Genomic DNA, 14,618 nt, shown 5'->3' with positions numbered 1-14,618 from the left:
TTCTTTGAGTCTTATTTCTGACTTGCGCTAAATGTGGGTGATGCATTATCTTGACAATGAAATCAAAACTCTTCTGGGTTTGTAGAATATTTTTCCCTTAAATGTCCTCTGTATTACACAGGCATACACCATACACATACATGTACACACAGGAGTACATCTTCTACATAAATTTCTTTTGAGATCCCTACTAGCTAAAAAGAAAATCACTCTGATCAGTGATAGACACACATATATATAATAAATATATATTTAGCCAAGAATTAAATTTCTGTAACTCCTGGTCTGCTCCGGGTGAGCTCCCAGTTTCTCCCACCCCCCAGGGTATCCCTTTGTGTACTAGCTCACACACAGTGCTAGGCAAGTTCATTTACTGGAGGAGGAGACACTGAAGATATGGAGCCATCTCATCAATGCCTGTGTCTAGGCTGACATACAGTGGGACCTGTGAGGATTCGTACGGTGTTTGCTTGTTGGATCTTGACTGTGCGAGTCCATGGGGCCAGACAGGCTGCAGCCTGGGGAGCTGGGAGAACTGGCTGATGCTCTTGCAGAGCTGCTCTCTATCAGCTTTGAAAAGTTGTGGTGATGGGGGGTGACCCTTCATGACTTGGGGAAAGCAAGTTTTGCACCATTGTCAAAAAAGGCTCAGGATTACCTGGGCAGCTACAGGACAGCCAGCTTCGCTTCAGTCTCCAGGTAAAAAGATGGAATGACTTTCAGAAAGCATGGGAGGTGGAGGAGGAAAAGATGGGGAACAGTCAGCGTGGAGTTACAGTGCCTGAAAAATGCGATTGCTTTCTGTGATAAGATGATGAAGTTTGATCAGGGCAGAGCAGTGGATGACATTCGCCTTGCCTTCAGCGAGGCTTTCAGTGCTACTAAAGCATTCGTTTCCAGGAATGCAGTTCACTGAAATATTGATGCCTCTGCTGCATCGGCCAAATGTTTGATTCTCTTTATAATTAACAACAGAAATAGAAACTTTTCTGGAATAACTGGCACCCTCTGTCTTTCTCCATTGGTCGTAGATGAAGATGTGATGGCCAGTACAATTTACATGCCTCAGTTTATAATACATCTAAAATTAGGTAATGTGAATCCCAGTTCATGTGACTTCCTAACAGAACACGCTAGCATTCATCCACTACTTGAAATCGCTTTGTAACTGGGCAAGGTTAGTCTTATACGTTTCTTCTCCAAATACAGAGGACCAAGCTGATAACATTATTTCAGCCAGGAACTCCCCCATCACGCCAGAAGAGCTGGATGTCGGCAGTTGTTTTTTTCGTGACATGTAGATACGATGTTGAAACCCACACTGAGTATGCAGCATCACCACCACTCCTTTCTTCACTCAGTACTATGCAGTCATACTTCTCATGTCTCAATTAATAATCATATGCATAACAAAAGGGACTTAATTCACTTGCTCACACGTAAGCATGCAGGGACACTTTAGCTGCTTTGAGGATCCTTCCTTGTCTCCAACTGCTACTCGGTAAGGTTGAAGATACCAAGGATGAGGACATCCAATAGGTCTCGTGTGACATGTGCCAGACCTGTGTGGACATCACGGACACCCTAAAGTACCTCACGTGTCACCAGATGCCAATGTGCAGGCACTGAATGGTCTCCAAATGTGTCACTGTGAGCTGAGTGCCCAAGCTCCCGTTACAGGTAACACTCAGTAGTTTAGATGGTGATGGGTCTTACTCAAAATAGCCACTGTGGTGTAGCCAGTGGTTTCATTCTAAGCCCAACTTCACCCTTTCCCCAGGGGATTCTGACAGGTTTTTCCCCTACAATGGGCAGAGTAACCCCACTGGCCATTTTGGGGTGCTGCCCCGCATGCCCACGCAGGGCCACGTGCTGGGATACCTGCCCTGTGCTTTCCTTGGGCACAGGCAGGGCACTGGGGGAGCACCGAGCCCTGTGATTTCCCCAGTCCAGGAAACCCACCTGTGAGTGAGGGCAGCAGGGGACTGTTTCTCCCCTGCTCCACCCCTGAAGAACAAAGGGAGAGCTGCTTCTGCAGCCTCTGGAAAAGATCTGTCTACAGATACAACGAGCAGTTATGAACAAAAGCAAAAGCCATCCACTTGGCTTTTGGTCCCTGCATCATCTTTATGGAAGACTGATGGGTCTCCCAAATGTGTTGCTATCACAACTCCCCTCAACTGCCCGCACAGAAAGCCTCAGGTCCACTTTGGAGAGGGTCCAACAGCCTAAAGATAACATTTCCCCTATTAAGCAGCCATCCTTTTTCATTTAGCAACCATGAATCCCCTCTTCAAGTGCAGTGGCATGAGCGACGCCGCTTTTACTGGAACAACGACCATTTATTTCACATCCGTGCATGCTGGCCCAGCTTGGCCGATTCACATCTGGGATCCCCCTTCCCATTTTCGCTTGCGACTCTGGGAGGGGAGCACCCCTGCACCCCGAGCTCAGCAGGTGCTGCTGCACGAACTGCTCCCGCTTCTCACCTCAGCAGGGCGGGAGGGTTTGAAGCTGCTTCTTGAACAGGTGAGTCTGTCAGGGGGCTGGGTTGGGACGTCCGTGACCTCAAAAAGTGAGGGGATGTAGATTTGAAGCTGGATAGAAGAGCAGGCCCCACCTGTACCTACCTGGCAGCCCAGCAGCACCTCAAGCGCTGGCTTCGCAGCACCCAAAGGCTGCGGTTCACGGGCGAGAGCTTTCGGGAGGCTCCCGCCGCTGTGCACCCACGCTCTCCACCTCCCCGCCGGTACGGCTCCTTGCCAGCCGAAGCTGAAGCATGGCTGCGCATCGCCCGGAGGGCCCGGGCAACTCCCTACCAGTTTCAGGTTGGCTTCATGTGCCGCCAGGTCGTTAAGAGCTGTAATTAGCCAGGGTTCAGCGGCTTCTTCCAAGGCGGCTGGGCTGGCCGTGCAGCGGGAAGGCCGGGCAGCCCGGTTTTGCTCAGCCCCGGGCTTCTGATCTCTGCCCCGGGAACGCCCGAGCCCTGATCCTCCATCTCCTAACGCTGCCGCTGCTCGCCCCGGGGGGAAGCGGATGAGGGCCGCTCGCCCCGCGGCGTCGGGACACGCTCAGGGGCTCACGTAGCCTCGGAAGAAAAGGCCGCCTCCGCTTGAGAGCTCAGAACCGCGCAAGAACCCGCCGTCCGTACCCACGGCCCCGAGCGACCGGAGACCCGGGGCCCGCCGGGCCGGGCCGGGCCGGGCCGGGCCTCGCCCCCCGCCCCGAGGCGGCGGGCTCCCGTCGGCCGCAAAGCACCCTGGGAGTTGTAGTCCTCCCCTCAAGGCAGGGGCCGCCGCTACCGGCCGCGCCTCGCCGCCTCCCGCTCCCCGCCGGTCCCTCCGCCCGCCGGGGGACCCCGCCGGCCGCGCCCCGGCCCCGAACCACCGTTCCCGGTGCGCTCCGCTCGGGCCGCCGCCTTCCGCTTCCTCCGCGCGGCGCCCCTCGGGGCTTGTAGTCCCCCCGCGCTATTCACGACGGCCTCTGCGCTGTTTCCGCGCCGTAGCGCCCGGAGGCCGGGATGGGGCGCTACGCCACGGCGCCGGCGTAAGGGCGGGCTCGGGGACTCCGGGGCAGGCCGGGCCGGCGGCGGAGCGGGAGGAAGGCGCCGGCGGAGCGGCCGGGCTCCGCGGCGGGCGGGCGGGAGGGAGGGGGTGGAAGTTGCTCTGCCCGGGGGAAAGTGCGGGGCCGGGGTGGGGGACGCGAGCAGCAGCGCGGCCGCCTCCATCCCCAGGTAAGCGGCGGCGGGGGGCGGCGGGGGCCTCCGGGAGCGCGGGGGAGGTGGAGACGGGCCGCCCGGGGCCTCCCGCCGCAGCCCCGCGGGCCGCGGCTCGCACCAGCGCCGCCGGGTCGGCGTTCTCCCGGTCGGAGCCTTCGGCTGGGCCCCGGCCTCCCCCGGGCCGCCCCGCACCACCTGTTGCCGGTGGGCCCGAGCCCGGCCGGCCGCGGGCGGGGGGGGTGGTGGGCGGCGACGGGAGCCGGGCCTGGAGGCCGGGGAGGGGCGAGGAGGGGGGCCGGTGTCGGGGTCCCGCTGCTGGGGCAAGCCGGGAATCCCGCCTCGGGGGTCTGCGGCTGTTGGGGTGCCTTACCCGGGGTTTGCGAGGTGACCTGAGGCTGCGGCTGCCCTCCTCGTACCTCAGCCCCGACGGGGTTTTAACGAACTCGGGAGTCGTGCAGCAGCAGCGGGGAGACGGGAGAGGCTTCGTGAATGCCCGTGCTGCAACGCCTTACCTGCCTGCGCCGAGCCCTTGCAGTGCGCTCTGGTCTCGGTACAGGGAGATCGAACCTCCCGGTTCTCCTCTCGGGCAGGTAAGCCTCGCTTATGGTAGTGAACGGGCACGGTACTGCTGAGTGCCGGCTCAGGGGCTGGACCACGGCAGAGCCCCCGAGAGAACCAGGGACGCCTGTCCTTCAGGTCTGCACTCTAACCTCCGGGTTAGAAACCCGTCTGCTGGGGGCTAAGCTGGGTTTTGTGCAGAGTTTCTAAAGCATTTGTGAGTTTGCCCTTTAGAATCGCTTGGCTGGCTCTTATGCTTGGGTCTTTGAAGCATCCTAGGCTGCTTCGGGCCCCAGTGCCTCATCGAGACCCCTGGATTTTACTGCACGTCAGCTCAGCTGCAGTTGTAAGCAAGTCAGCCTCCAGATGCTGGATGCAGAAGTCTGTTACAGTGGATGGAAAAGGCTCTGTATGCTGGCTAGCCTCTCCATTTTCTGAGTAGCTCTCCTCTCCCCTCCCTGCGCCTGCTTCTGGGCTACATCCTTTCCCTCCCAAGCATCAAGAAACAAATGTTTTGGGATGATCATCTGGTGAGCTGTTGGGGGAGATCAAATAACGTGCGTGTTGTGTTTGAAATGTCATATTGTCTCGTCCAAGCGGTTTTTCAGATCGAAATCTCAGCTGGTGCTCAGCGTCCCGTAGGCCTTCAGGCCCAGGATGCGGATGGGTGGTTTTTCATGGTCGGACAGAAGGTTATCTGAGAAGCGCTTACTGTACATGGCCTGGGGTGTTCGTGCATGGACAGTGGTGCGCTGCTGTGGGTCAGTCAGGAGGTAATAGAGACCAGGAGATGTGTTTAGAGGGAGCCGAGGTGGAGATGAGTGGTGCAGGTCGCAACCGCTGGCTGATGGAGATAGGCTGCAGGTCCCAGACTGTAGCCCTTGTCAATCTGAACACAGAGATCTTGCCATACTTTGTACATTGTCACCTGGGACTTGTAGGGACTTGTGCTTCAAGGCTGTACACTGTGTGAGCTGCCACCTCTCCTAGACTGGAGCAGACCTGCGGTGGGAGGGTGGCCCAATGGCAGATCGGCCTCCTGTGATGCTGCAAGTCTGCCGGTGGCTTTTGTGTGGCCATTTCTTGAGACCCGCTGCTGAACAGACTGGCTTGTTCCCGTGAGTGAACCAGAGCAGGACTGAGCTCTGCCTGAGGAACAAGCTGCGGTAGCACAACATGTGTCAGACAGGCATGATTCAAATTGCCATGATTTTATGTACATGGTGATATTAACTAGTTTAAAGTTGCATCAGCTTCTGTTTGTGTCCAAGGCTTTAACAGTTGAAGGCAGAAGGCAAGACCCAACATTGCTCCCTTCCCCGGGTGGGGTTGGAGGGCTGGAGAGGCCTTTGAAGGTTTGATGTGACTTGCTGTGTTGGCTAAGCCATATTACTTTGGCAGGAAAGCAAGCAGCCTCCTTGAGCCTGATGACTTGCTGCGTAAGGGAACCCAAGGCGTAGGCCAGGCATAATGTCTTTTGAATCGGAATAAGTATTGAAAAACAAAACAAAACTGCTAAAGTTGCACTTATAAAAGGTCAGGCGTCCTGTCCAGACTTGGAGCTGTCTCATGGTAGCGGAAGGGCTGGGTGACCCTGTGGAGGGGCCTGGATGCCCTCGTGAGATGCACTGATTACCCCGCCGCTCTCCTGGGCTGTCCACAGGGCACCCTTTATCTTTTCTCTGAATACCACTAGCTTTGCAGAAGGAAATGGCCTGGGCCCTGGTGTTGCCTCAGCCAGCTGAGCGCGATTGGCTTTATCTTGTGGAAAATACGCTGCTTTTATCTGTCCCTGAGGTTTTGTGGGAGCTTGCCAAGTTTGCAGCGGTTGCACGTGAGACCTAGAGAGAGACCCAGCCAGTCCCCAGGCCGGCGTGTGCGGACATGGCTGTGCTGATCTCTGCTGGTGGGAATGTCATCTGCTCTCAGGTGAGATGCAAGTGGGAGGAATGCTTTTTTTCCTCCCATCTTTCCGCTTCGTCAGAAGCCAGGTTTTTGTTCGTATCTGGGTTCATTGTGACCTTTTCTGTGAGCAGAGGGGTCTGGGAAGGATCCTGTGGCATTTCTTCAAGTGAGGGTCTTTACAAAACAGGGGGAGGCTGGACCGAAGGGCTGTGGCTGCCTGCAGTCAGACCTGGGGGCAGGGAGAGAGGAGGCTGATTTGGAAAGTGCGTATCAGAGCGCTGTGTCCTGCTGAGATGGCTGTCTCCTAGCACACAGTGCTGGGAAGAAACTTGTGCACAGCCGATTTGCTGGAACTTGGGGCTCTGAGAAAGGTCATATACAGTGCAGCCTTGGGAAAGCTGCTTATGCGGGTGGGACAGGTGAGTCAGTGGCTTCCTCCTCATTTTCCATCATAATCCCACTCTTCAGAGCGAGACGTGCTGTCTGCCTGCTCCCCAGAAGCCTCCTGGATCTGCCTGCATTTGCCTCAACCTTGCGGTTGCAGTTGGACCCTGTCTGAGTATGCAGCCCTTTCCAGGCCACCGTCACCACGCTGGGCAGGGAGGAGCAGGCTGCTACTGAATTTCTGTTGCACTGTCATTGCTATTTGGAGTGTTGATGCTTGCCTTGTATTTAGCAATGGCAGCTGAGGAAGCCAAGGGAGGCAGAAGGGCTGTTGCCTGCGCAGGAGAAACTTTTAACTCTTGCCTTCACAGCTCCCTTCCCCATGCCTTGGCAGCTCTCAGGTTGCCTGATAGGAAATGCTGGTGATGTTCCCAAAATTTGCTCATTTGGCTGCTTAAAAGATGAGGAGGGGTTTTGTGTGCTGTTTCCTCTTGCTCTTGCTCTGGAAAAAAATGCTGCTGCCCTGGTGCCTGGGCAGAAGGAAGGGGGAGCCCTGGAAAGGAAATAAGAGCCAAAGAAATGTGTCACCAGCAGAAAGAGCAATTGTTTTCCTGCATTTACATTGCAGAGCGTAGTCCTGTTCAGGCAGCCAATGTTTGACAGCCGAGATAATACATTTATATTGATGTAATTAGCGGGACGTGGAGTTTGCTGAATGGCTTGGGGGCAGCATGATTTTCAGTCTAACTCCAGCAAATAGATCAGGGAGGATTGGAAAGCTGCTGTGGGTTGCTAGAATTGGCCCTTTGGGTTTCTGGAGGTTGAGTACATTACTGCTGATATTTCCTATTGTGCTGTACCCTGCCTAGTTGAAAAGAAAATAACTTGAGGGAACACGGGGCTATTTTTGCCAGCTTGAGATGATCAAGTTTGATTTCTAAAAACTGAAGCTGAGTCTTTAGGCTTGCACATTAAAAACAGTATTGGCACCGTTTCTCTGTTCCTCTACAAATGCATGCCTCTGCACTTTGCCAATGGTGTAAACTCTAATGTGTGTTCATAAAAAAAGAAATAGCTTTTCTGTTCCTGCAATGCAGCCCCTTTTGTAGCAAGCCAGGGCGCTCACTAAATGCTGTGGGCCTGAACAGCGTCAGCATTAGAGGAGGGTGGCTATTGCACTGTGTCAGGGAGGCCAAGCTGGTGTCTCGCCCCACTCCTGGGATTAGCAGCCCTTACCAAAGCTGCAGGGTTATCAATACACATTTGCTTTGGTAAAATAGAGACTGAGACCTTACAAAAAAGTGTCGTCCCCCTCTGGTGATATTGTCCAGCTGCATTTCTAACGTGGCACTTCCTGCAGCACTGAAGTTTTCCCTTCAGCATCTTGTTCCCAGCACCAGCCCAGATGACTTTGGTTTACTGAGGGTATCACAGGCAGCTTCCCAACTTGTGTTGTGTTCCTCTGGCAGCAGAAGGTCCTTCTGCTCCTGTAACAAAGAGGTTTGCAGAGAAGCTAACTTTCAGACAGCTTTGCCGGGTAACAAGTTAACTCCCCCGTATTTGTGCTGGTCCGTGGAAGTGGGAACACAGCACGAGGGTCCTTGCGTGCTGGGCTGTCTCCTCCCGCTCTGTGGCAGCTCTGCTCTCCAGAGAGGCTGCAGTACTGATGTGGTCAAGGTCTTGCTCTCCAGCTTGTCCGTATCGGTCACCTGCCTGCAAGACTCAGGCCAGCAGGCAGAGCTCGGGCAGTCCTTAGAATTTCAGCACAGCCAAAAGGTTTTATTTTAAGCTGCTGGTTGTTAAGTGGTTTCTCTTTCTAGCCCATGTGTATGGAAGCACATCTCCTGCAAGAAAAATGATGTGGTGTCACATAGACTGACGTAGGCATTTGCGGGGTACTCCATCCTCTGGTGTTTGTCTCGCTCTCTCTTTAGCTCTCCTAAGCCTTAAGCCTTTCCAGTGAGCACGAGCCGCTCAACTGTCCTAGTGCCTTGGAGATGTTGTGGGCCTGGAGTTCCCTATGTAGCCAGTGCTGTACAGACCCTTGGGCTAAAAGGATCAGAGTGGTCCTTTTGAACCTCAATGAGTCCCGTATTTACTTTTTACTGGTCCCCGCGTGGTGTCTCTTGCCCACTCCATAACATTCTGCATTTGCTGGTTTGACTCAATTAGCAGCACATATCTGGGTGTTCACTACAGGTCATCTTTTCCCCAGTGCCTCAAAATCTCATTGGTGCAGAGTGCTGGAAGACAAAAGCTCTTTGTGAATTCACCATAACCTACCCCAGGGGCATCCTGCTGCACCTGGTGGTGTGGCTGTGGGGAGAGTGGACAAGGTGGTGGGGGCAGAACTGGGTCGTTGCTCTTGCATGCTTCTGCCGTGCTCCCAAAGCGCCTCAATGATCACATTGTTCTGGCTGAATTCTCATTTGCTTTTTTGCTCTCTCTCTGATCCAAGATAGAGAAAGTGAGAGTGTGCTGGTGAGCCAAACAGTTATGGACAAGGGTTCTTGTTGCCTCCATCTGATAAAAGCCCATCCCAAAGGAGACAGCACTTTCACAGAGTATGAATTTCATTAAATGGGTTGTTTTGAGAGCAGAGATTATGAAGGAGGAAGAGGAAATGTCTTGGGGGAGGGAGGTTTGTCGAGGCAGGTATTCAAACATCATGCCTTCTTGGGGTGGGATGGGCATGTTTGACATAATCAGAGGAATTTGTACTTTTGAATTTCCAGTAGATGTAACTGCTAACGATGTCCTGGTCATGCAAAGTAATTAACATCTGTTTCTGTATTTCAACATTCAGGCAGTGTGCCCCTCCAGACATCCCTACGTTCGCATCCAGACCCCTTGGGAGATCCTGCCCTGTTGCTAATTGTCGAGAGCTGTCCAGAATCCTTATTGTTAAGATCCTGCTGTGCTCGTGAGGTGTTACATTACCTGGTACGACGACAGCTCTCACCAGAATGCTAAGCAGCAGCCGCCGTCAGAGAGACTAAGGCCAGTGGTGGGAACAGAAATATAAAGTCACCACCAAAGGTTCTGAAATCACGAGTGAAGAATCTGAGTTGACCCAAAAGCAGGCCGGTTCCTGTCTCCAGGCGGGACCAAGCTCCAGCTCATTGCCAGCCAGATGCAGCAGGAAGCACAGAGCCTTCTGAGAGCTGTAGTTCGAGTGGATGCTGATTGACTGACCTAAAATGTGAGGTTGGTTGCATGTGCTGGTGCGATGCTGATCAGCCCAGAGTCTCACCAGCCATTTATCCTTATGTGCCTTTCTTTCCTCTCTGTTCGCCAGCTTGGTGCAGCAGCCGCTCCTTCTAGCAGGCTTGGTGTGCTACCAGCAGCTCTGTGCAGAGACCATCTAGCATGCTTCTCCAACCGGGCTGCTCAGCTGGTGCCAACAGCAGCCGTTCGATTCCAGGGACACCAGGCTGAGTTCACACCAACTGGGCATTGGACCTGCAGAGCAGAAACTGTGTTGGGTGAGAGGCTTTTCTGACTGCACTTCGCTCTGTGATGGGCTGGGAGGGGCTGAAAGACCTTTTCTCCTCTGGTTTGTAAGCACGGTTACCCCACTTCTTGTCTCCCACGCCTCTCGTTCTTGTCTTTCTTCCTTGTTTTGATTCCTTCTTTGAGTGTTGCCCTCTCTTACTGTCTGTGTTAAGGCCATGTACTCTTATGGGTGGGGATACTGGCATCTCCTGGTTTTCTTATGGTGAAGAAGAAACTGTAGGGGCGGAAGAGAAAATGTGGGGTCTTCCAGGACCTTGCAATCTTAAGCCGTGAAAACTGCATGACTGTCCCCGGGTGTGTGAGGCAGAGCAAGGGCAGGGAAATAAATTAATCTAAGAAACTCTGCATTGCTTTGCCTGCAATAACCGCAATGCTGTGCCAGTTCCCAGCCCGGGACTGGGACAGAGAGATGACTGTGTTGTACCTTAGGTGGCTGGGCTGCTTTCAGCCTGGCAATTCAGACCCTGCTCTGCAGAGACAGATGAGGTGGTGGGAAGCCAGTCTGAGCTTGTACCTTCGGGATATGCTTGCAGTGTCTGCTGCAGGAGAGTGTCTGATGGCGTTGTCCTTGTGTTCAGATGAGCCAGGCTGACGTGGCCTTATCCAGGCCAGGGCTTTGGGTTAATGGAATGGATGCTAGCGTGCTGTGTGTTGGCCGATCTGGTCTGCCTGGATGCATATGGGCTAGCTGGAGTCTCCATGTGACTTTGGTGTCCAGCCTCAGCAGAAGCTCTGCAGGAATCTCCTACAGTTTGGGGTCAATGAAGCCAGGCCGTGAGCACTCTGGTCTTTGAGTGGTGACTGTCACCAGGCAGTAGTTGGCTGAGGTCTGCACCATGGCTAGTTCTCAACTGTGGGAGGGATGAAGTAGCATTTGTGCTCTTGGATCAGTTTTGATACAGCCTCGGAGTGTCTTGTGAATGCTGCTGCAGGTGTGCAAAGCCCTTGTTCCTGTTGCCTGACCTTGCCATGCAAGGTGCTTTAGCAAGCAGAGCCTGGTGGAGGGCAGGTTGGGGTTCTGTATCACCACATGAGGCTAAGGCAGCTGGATATGTCTTGCAAGGCATTTGAGAGTGACTCCTGTAACATGATCTCCTCTCCATCTGCCTCTTTGGGTTAACATGGGTTTAGGATGCAGCCAGCTGGTCTTGGTTAAGAGACCAGCTCCATCACTGTGCAGGGAGGTGTGTTGGATGGTCCGTTAGGGCTGGCTTTGCTGTAGCAAAGGCAGCTTCTTACTCAAAGCATCTGCATTATGTTTCAGCCCTCTCATCTTAAGAGTATAGCATTTTCCTCATGTGATCATTATATTTGTTCAAATAACTGCTCTCATGGGCAAATATTGCTTAAGGCGTTGTCTAATTGAACACATCCTACAGTTTCAGCTGTATTGGTGTAGCTAAAGCTGCTTGTGATGGAGACAGTAAGCCAGTATAGCTACTCTGGTGAGGAAAGGGGAGTATCACAGTGGTGTCAGGCACTGTTATATCTCTGTCACTTCAGTTGTACCAGGTATTATTCCAGTCATATAATCTCAATTACAATATTGTCTCCTAACAGAAATAATGGCATGGCTATGACATCAGTGTGCAGAAGGATTAATTTGTTTTTCAGGATAGCCCTGGACAGAGTACGTGTGTAATCTGGAGGTGGAGAGGGGTGAGCAGTAATGTGATGCTTCTCCATTAGGTTATAGCACGGAGCTGTGCTAGAAGAGGAACTATCTTCTTGCCTCCTGGGTTTCATTCTCCCTGTCCCACCTCCCCTGTGGTGTCCTGGTTCCCTGTGCTTACAGAGAAGTCAGCAGCCTCTTGTGCAGTTCTTGGTGTTTCTTATGCTTTCATCTCCTGGTTGTTTCTTATGGAAGTGCCAAATGCCACTGTTGTCTGTCAGGTGTATCCTACCTCTGTGTTTGCCTGAGGCACAGCCAGAGACATGGTGGTTTAAATCTAGGCCAATTGGTTGGAAACTGGGACATGGTGTCCAGAAAGTCCAAACTGCATACAGATGGCAGAAGGAGGCACCGAGGTACTGCTGCCCCTGTGAAAAGAGCCCTTATGGCTCTGGACGGGGCAGTACGGTGGAGACTAGGAGCTGTCTCTAGCATGGGATACAGCTGGATGTGGCTTGGATGAATTACATATTTACTGTCTGTCTAATCCATGTTAGAATTAAAGCTGTGGCTGGAGTGTCTGTGGACAGTGTGCTCAGGGGACATCTTCTCCACCTCCTGTCTCTGAGACTTTGCTTTCCAAGTGTGTGCTGTGGGTTTTCACTGGCTGTGAGACTCCACTTCTTGCTGCAACTCTCTTCCCCTCCCTTCTGCAGTGGCCAGCTCTTCATCTGCTTACCTGTCAGCTTAGCATGATCTGAAGATACAATCCCTGATGTCCTTTCGGGTATGACCTCATGTTTGTGCTATGCTTGGGCACCTATGGCCCACTATAAATTCAGCTTGCTGAGTGATTGGGAGCAACTTTATGGGTCATCAAGTCCAGCTCCCTACTGCTGAAGACAGTCATCTTGTGCAGGTCATGAATTTGTCCAGGAACGAATTGTTGGAACTAACTCTGTGCTTTTTTTCCCCAGTGCCTCTGGAGCAGCTGGTCCAGAGATCTGCTCTTTGAAAGGTTAGAAACCCTCCTCTGACTTCCAGTATCCAGTTTTCTTGGGCTGGTTTATTGTACTTGTGCCACTGCAGGGTGTCATCTTGCAGATGAGAGATGACTTGCAAATTTTTTTCCTTCCCTGGTTCGCTGTAACCTTTATGTCCTGCACCAGTCATGGCTCTCGATGCAGATTTTTTCCTGAGAAATGTGTTGAAAGCTACTTTGTTTTTCCATTGCTTCTTTTTGGGAGGTTGGTTTTGGTGGGCCCATTTATTTCTGTGTTGTGCTTTTGAGTGTTTTAAGTGCAGGTGGAGTTCTGAGCTGCCCAGTTTGTGAATGTTAGCAAGTACAAAAGAGCACTTTTTGCGCTACTGTCACTTCTGTCTTCTTTTTTTAATGTTTGTCCTTGCTACTTGTGCCATCTTGCCCCTTCAGGAGGGAGAGATGTTGTCAGAAACAGTTGAATCAAGGTGAACCTGATAAAGCAATGTATTGAAGAGCCAGGCACTGGCTCTTCACTCGTGGCTCTTATTCATGTTTATCTCTAGCTGTGAATGTGCAATAACAACAGTTCTGTTCTGCACAGGCTGGCACAGCCTCAGACAGGAAGATCTGCTGTTTACCAATCAACACTCTGCTATAAGTGAGAAAGGAGAAAAAAAATGGTTTATTGCTGCTGGGTAACCCAGAGTGTAGTTAAACCTTCCTGAAAAAAAGAGGAAACTAAGAGCACATGTGTTACTCAAGATGCATTTTTCCTGGCAAGAGTCCCGTGTCTGTGTTCTTCCTGCAAAGCATCCCTGCTTATGCTACTTCCCATTAAATCTATAGCATATTGGTAGCAGGCAAGTAAAAGCTTCCTGTTTGTATAATGCAACTGGTCTCAGCAGGCAGTCTGTCGAGGTGATTTTTCAGCCTGGCATCTTTTGTAGCTGGGGCAGTCTGTGGGCTGAGTAGGATGACAGAACTCTGTTACAAGGATTATAAATACAGGGAGGAAAAGATCTGGAAATTAGATCCGCTGGCAAAGCTTCCCAAGATTGGATGCTGTGGCTTGTCTTGTTTTGTTTATTCCCCTTGTCTTTCTTTTTGTGGCATTACCGCGATGTTGCTAATGAGATGAACCATGCCAGCCCACACACGCTTTGTTAACACTGCACTGAAAAGTCAGCCACAATTGGCTAGTAAACTGGAGGATACAAGCAGCTCATGTCACTTCATTGAAGCAGTGTTAATTGACTTAATAGAGCATTAGGGTTTCAGAGATTTGGTTGTGGTTTTTGGTGCGTTTTTTTTGTTTTTGTTTTTTTTTTAAGTGTGTGTGCATTCAGACCATTCTTTTGCAGAGCTTTTGTTGCCATTTTCATGCTTACTCAGAAAAGGACCTTCCTGCTCTTCAGTTGTCAATGGAGATGGGTTTTGAAGTTAACCCTTATTTTGAAGAAACCTTCCTGTCTACTGCTTCTCCCTCTTTCTCCCTGTAGCTTGTAATTAAGATGTTGATTGCCCTTTCAAATCTGTATAATCCCCTCTCTCAAAGTGACCGTGATAGATTTCCAGTAGCTCACTGGATAATCTGTCACTGGTTAGACGTGCAAGGGAGAAGAAGAAACTTTTTTCAGACTTTGACGCTAGTTGCTTTGTGGCTAAGCTGACTCTAGAATAAATCTACTTCTCATATCAATCTTTCGCTTCAGGCTTTGAACACTTCTTCCTCTGCCTGCATACTTATGAAGAGTCAGTGCTGGGCATTAAATGCAGCTCAGCCCAACTCAGCTGCTGTGCATGAGTTTCTTCTGTGTTAAAGTTGGGCCAGAACCAGTTTCAAGGCAGCCAAAAGAAGGTAAAGATACTCTAGCTTGCCTTTGCATGTTAATGTCCGTGACCAGAAAGATGTGCTGCTGTTCTGGACTTTGCTAAAGTGTAGC

At 51.9% G+C, this 14,618-nt stretch overlaps 1 protein-coding gene across 8 annotated transcripts in view; it reads left to right on the top strand.

Moving 5' to 3' along the window:
- Window positions 1-3,524: 3,524 nt before the first annotated feature.
- The window catches only part of CAPN15 (calpain 15), a 61,523-nt gene continuing 50,429 nt past the window's right edge, over window positions 3,525-14,618 (top strand). For 3 of the 8 annotated variants that reach the window (XM_069809605.1, XM_069809596.1, XM_069809604.1), the window contains exons 1-4: window positions 3,639-3,733; window positions 9,372-9,772; window positions 9,864-10,050; window positions 12,671-12,711. The gene's annotated coding sequence lies outside the window, so the exon portion shown is untranslated. Of the gene's footprint in view, window positions 3,547-3,638; window positions 3,734-9,371; window positions 9,773-9,863; window positions 10,051-12,670; window positions 12,712-14,387; window positions 14,534-14,618 lie in introns of those variants that run through there. The other 5 variants (XM_069809606.1, XM_069809600.1, XM_069809597.1 and 2 more) reach the window with 4 other exon arrangements.

The sequence above is a fragment of the Haliaeetus albicilla genome, chromosome 22 (assembly GCF_947461875.1).
Source record: "Haliaeetus albicilla chromosome 22, bHalAlb1.1, whole genome shotgun sequence".
NCBI lineage: Eukaryota > Metazoa > Chordata > Aves > Accipitriformes > Accipitridae > Haliaeetus > Haliaeetus albicilla.
This window is presented reverse-complemented; position numbering and strand designations above follow the sequence as displayed.